Below are 6000 nucleotides of genomic sequence, written 5' to 3' on the forward strand. Positions count from 1 at the left end.
ATATCCTTGGGTGAGGATTTAAATAATTAATTAAAAAGAATATATTGTCCAAGGAGGAATAAAATGCTGGATCCCTATTTTCAGACTAACCATGTTAGTCGTAACTGGTACTTTCACAGATGTATATATTTTAATATATGTACTTTCTTTATCTCACATAGATGATATCTGAAGGCTTATTATGTGGATATCTGCACATGTATCACTAAGGATTACAGAGTTGTCCTCATACAGCCAAACCAAACGCTTTTCCTAACTCCAGAAACATAATAGTTTTGTTTCATTTTTTTTGACTTGTAATTTTCTTCTTAGGTCAATGGTTAATGATTTTATTTTTAGTTCACATTGCAGAATGTTCATATAACCCTTCAGCTTTAGCAGCACAAAATTAACACCTTTATTTTAAAAGTACTAAATCAAATACATGGAAAGCACGCTACATCATGCCTGATAGATGAGGCATTTGGTAAAATTTAGTTCTCTCTGAACCTCTTAATTCTTGTAATCTTATAACTAGATTGGCAAGAACCATTCATTGCCAGTTTTCATACGTTCTTCATCTTTTCTCAGTGTGTGTCACAGTAGCTCATTTTAAGTAATCCAAGTGAAAACAAATTCCATCATTATACTATCTCAACACAAACCAATATAAAGTGATTCCAACAGAAATGTCTTCTTTTTCTTAATAAAATGAATAAAACTGAACTAACTGCAATCTTCACATTCCAACCAAACTGTGGAAAAGTAATTTATATGAATATATGTGAAACGTTCTCAAATGTTTTGAGTAAACTCTGTGGTTATGAAGTTTTCTATTTTTCAAATGTTTATAAAAACTATTCATTTTTAAAAGTTTACAAAATTTAAATTAATGTTTCTGTATATTTTTCATTTTCAATAAAATAATGTGGTTTATTTATGCTTGTTGGGGTTCAGTTTTTAGTTTATTGAAGTTAAGTTTATGTCATGGCAAAAATATCCCCACTTAGTTTTGAGATATAAAAGAGAGTTTCAAGGTTTTTTAAAAAATCTGTATTTAGGTTACTTTTGCTTTGTTATTTTCCTTGAAATTAAAATCTGTTGTTTAGAAGTGGGCTGTCCACAGACCATCTCCCTTAGGACTGACTGGACACTGGAGCAAAAGGTAGGAGAAACTATCTCATGATTTCCCTGAACAAGACAGGAGCTCAGAGCAGTCGGTGCAATGACATCTCCCCTCATCCAGAGACTTAAAGGGAGGAGAGAGCTGCGTGAAGGTATTCGGTCGCGTTGCATCACACCCGGGCCCCCGCCACAAGCCCACGCGCTGCCTTCGGCCCCTGCGACTGCAGCTTCGCTTCCCGTAGCGACGTCCCCGCGACTGGGTGGCTTCTCCCTGATCTGATTTGGGCCCGTGCTTGACAACGACTCCCTCAGTTGTCTCTATGGAATGAATTGTGCAGGGTACAGAAGGCCTGTGTCCCGCCACCCCCTTTCCTGTCGTTTCGTCAATGGAGAAAGGAAGATAACATGCGATTCCGTAGGTCACATACCCAGGGACACAGGCCTGCCTGGGGAGGGCGTGGAAAGGGCACGGCTACCCCGCGGTTAGAGCCAACTGTGGTTGTCGCCAGCACGCTGGGTGTGTGTACCCCACACATTTCGGCACCCTGCTGCAGTGCACGGGGAGCCTCTAAGAGGTGAGCTTAGGTTACAAAGAGTTAAATTTCACAACAACGAGCAACATATTTTTCCCAACCAAAAGCTTTGATTCGTTGCAGAAACAAAAACAAAAAAGCTTATTGATAGAACTACCTGAGCCACCCTTTTCCCACTTCAGTTACAAATGATGAAATCCTTTCTTCTTGAGGGAAAACTGAATCTCTATAAAGGCCATTAGCATAGGAGAAAACCTTTGAATTAGAAGGCATTTTAGTTCTTACATGTAGAATTTCCCTGTGGCTGGGGGACCAAGGGGCTAGGAACCTCTGCAGGCCAAGATGTACTTCACCAGCTCAGGAGCTTGTCCAGCCCTCAAGAGACAAGGCCTCACACCAGTTTTCTGCACTGGTGTACTCCTGAGACCACATGGACTTCCCTCCCACCCAACCCCGTGTAGCCCCAGCCACTGCTTAACTTGGGGGGCACGGGGAGCAGATGGACAGCATTGGTAGTGGAGATAAAGAAGCCATGCTCTGGGTAGCATGTTCCCACAATCCCCTCCCTCTTCCTGCCTTCTATGATTCAGCCAGTAATTCCTGACTGCCATAAACAGCATGCAACTCAACCTGGCCCCAAAGCTTGTAGGCTGCTTTGTGAATGCCTTCTATAGGGACTCACCGACCACAGAAACCAAATACAGGCCCTGATTGTTTAGTTTCCACTGAGAAAACCTCCAGTTCTCCCCTAGAATAAATCCTGGGCAATGATACGTGGCTCCTCCTGGAGTTCACTGTGCCCAACAAATACCAGAAAATAAACTCAAGGATATCCTGCAGCCTAAACCCCATTAAACAGACTGTTCCATAGACCAGGAGTGAGCAAAATAGCCAGCTCTCTGGCTCAGGTCTCCCTGCCTCTCAATCAGATTTTGCCTTTATTTTCACTGTTAACATTTCAGCATATTACTAGAAGAGTTTTAAATAAAATGTATTTGGATAAAAGAGATCTCTCTTCTCCTTGACTCATGGAACTGTCAGGCTCGGTCATAGCATACAAGCCTTAGAGGAAACATACAGAAAATAAATTCTTATGGGTAGAATTGGGTCTTATTTATTCTTGTTACCTTACTTGAACTAAATTCCTTCTGAATAATCTTGCATGCACAGAAAAAAGAGCAAAGCTGTCTACCAGTTCTGAGTCTGTTTTCAGAATTGCAGGGTGTAAGGTTAAGTAACACAGTCAGTCCATCATTTCAGCAAGTACTGAGACCGACAGACACTCGGCAAAGGGAAGCTGCGGGATTGAGCTGGCGTGGGCCACACGAGGACCCGCGCCCGGGGCACCCTGATGGTTTACCATGCGAACCAGACTGGTTCAGAATTGAGAGGCCTTAAGCAACTCGATGCAATTCAGGTTCACACAGCAATTCCACTCCTTCTGGGAGGTGCCCGCTGATTGAAGGTTAGCCACAGCAGAAGGGAAAATCAAAGCGTGGAGGAACTGGTCGGACGAGATGAGGGCTGGGTCGTTTGTTGGGCTGCGCGCGTGGGGTGGCTGGGGCCGGATGAAGCAGGCGCCCCGGGGAGGAGCCCGCGGTCTGCCCACCAGGGTCCACATAGTTTCCAGTCCATCGGAGCGAGGACTCACCACTCCCCCCACACACTGTGGCCAGGGCCTCCCAAAGGCCGTGACTCCCGAATCGTGAACGAGACGTAAAGGGCCAGATCTACAACAGGGAGCCAAGCAGGAACACTTTCAATTTTGTTACCAAGCAGGTAAGAAAATGAGGTTACTTCCAAGTCAGAAGTCCACTCACCCACTTCCATTTTCCCCAGCCAGCCAGCAGATGCCACAGAACAACAGACCAAGGCATGGAGTGTGTCACAGGCCCTCACCCCATGAGATATAGAGAGTGAATCCTACCAGTTTCTCCGTGCCTTGAGTATCTTCTCCAGAGACCTATGTGCTAGGGCTGAAAGCAAGAGGAGAAGCTGTGAGCTCCCTGCCTCCAGGTCCCTGGCGCTTTGTAAGGCTCGTGCTTGCTCGCCTGAGCTGCGGTTCCGCAGCCACCCTGGGGACTGAACTCGCGAACTGGCAGGCGGGCTAGTAAAGCACATGGGGAGTTGGCGAGGGGCAGCTGTCAGTCATCAGGCGTTGATGGATCATCTCTCCCCTTTTAATAATCTTCACGAGAAGCCTGGGCCCAGAGTAAACATACCTATTCCCCATAAAGTAGTTTAGCTAATCAAATGATTTTTGGCCCTGGATGCACATCACTTACACCTAAGGAAGCTTTTTGAGTTTACCATGCCTGAGACTCACCCCAGACCAACTAAACACAAGATCTGAAGGCTGGATACAGGCAGCTATTTGTTAACAGCTCCCCAGATGATTTTAATATGCAGCCAGGGTTGGGAACCACAGACCTGATCTAAGGCCCCACGTGTTATAAGTCACATCCCAATTTCAGTCTTTTTTTTAAACTGCTGAAATATAATATGCGCACATTCTGTGATTGTGGTTGATTTGAACTTATTGGGCAGATTTCAGCAACCTTGGAAATAAGGTACATAATCTGTACCCGAGTAGAAGTGTCGAGTACAAAAGCTGTCGATGGAAATCAGCAGAGATGTGTCTTGTAGGAATGGTCTTGGCCTCGGGTAGTTGAACATTTGACTAGTGGTGGCTTAAAGAAATAGGGGTTCATTTGTCTCATATGACAAGAAATCTGGAAGTAGGGGATTTAGAGTTGGTATAGTGGCTCGTCAATCCTAGAAGGGACCCAGGCTCTTTCTCTTTTCTGCTCTTTTGGTAGGATTGCCAGATTTAATAGCAACAATAAAAACACAAGACATCAGTTAAATTTGAATTTCAGACAAACAAGTTCAGCATAAGTATGCCCCATGCAATATTTGAACATAGAATCTGACTCCATTTTTGACATTTGCTGACAGCTTTCAAGCCCTATCACTCTCCCTTTTCCTTCTGCCCCACACCTGAGCAAGCTGATCAGAAAGGCTGGGCGCTCCTTCCCTTGGTACCAGCTGGAAGTTCACACCACGCAAGCCCCAGCCCCTGACCTCAGGCCCACCCTTCATCACCACAAAGCCCCAAGGCAGTCAGTCCCCCATCTCTCTCAAGCTATTTTTGGATCAGCTGGGGAGCCTCCCCTCATGTCCTCAGAAACTCCCAAGATGTGAGCCACGAATCTCTCATACCCTCTTGGTATGTGTATGTTGTCAACAGTCAACACTGAGACCAAACATGGGATGAAGGGGTCCATCCATTTCTGGGGGGTGACAGCACTTACACTAGAAAATTAATTGTTATTTATCTGAAATTTATCTTTAACTGAACATCCTATATTTTATCTGGCCACACCATTCATTGGCCTTCCTTTTCACACCTGTTTCCTCTGTTCCCTTTTCACAGGCGGGCACGCCAACTCCAGGTCTCCAAGCCACATTATTAGCAGAAGAGGCAAAAGAATTTTCCTTCTGGTGAGTCTTGGCTTTTGATTGGGGAAGGGAAGCTCTCCCCAGGTGCTTCTGGTTGCATTTCATTATGTGGAACTTGCTCATGTGGATATGCTTGTTGCAAGAGAGCCTAAAGAACTGATATTTAACCTTCATAACAGGAAGAATGAGGGTAGTAACTGACTTCTGGAAGATAAACCTACAGTACCTACTAGAAAGTTGTCTGTGGCCTTCTGTAATGGGCACAACAGCCTTGAAATACCTTTGCCTCCCTTAAGCCAATTCTTGTCTCTGAATCCTGTTAGCCTTGGGCGTGGGGAGTGGATGTGAGTGTCCTCTAGGATGAAGGTATAGTTCAAGGATCTGTGCCTTTGACATCAGCTGGGAGCTTGTTAGAAATGCAGAATCTGAGGTCCCACCGTGGACCTACTGAATCAGAACCTGTGTTTTAACGAAGTCCCCAGGCGACTATGCGGGTATTAAAGTTTGAGAAGAACTGGCCTGGAAGAACACTGGTCCTCATATTTGGCTGCCATCGCAATAGCCCAAGGAGCTTTAAAACTACTGCCGCAGATACTGTGATTTAAGTGGTCCAGGATGCAGCCTGGGCATCGGGATTTTGAAAAGCTCCCTAAAAGATTCTAATAAGCAGTGACGTTTGAGAACCTAGAACAGTGGTTCTCAAGTCTGGGTGAGAATCACTTGGGGTAGTTTGTTTTAAAACCACCAAGCCTGGGTCCCCCTCAAAGCAGTTAAATAAGAAGGGGAAGAGGGGTGAAAACGTGGAACCTGTATTTTCCAAAAGGTCTCACGTTATTCTAATGTGTGAGGGCCACGCCAGCGAGAGAAAGTGAAAAGCTAACATCCTCGGGCCCAGTGATTT

Source organism: Miniopterus schreibersii (assembly GCF_964146895.1).
Source record: "Miniopterus schreibersii genome assembly, chromosome: 1".
Lineage (NCBI taxonomy): Eukaryota > Metazoa > Chordata > Mammalia > Chiroptera > Miniopteridae > Miniopterus > Miniopterus schreibersii.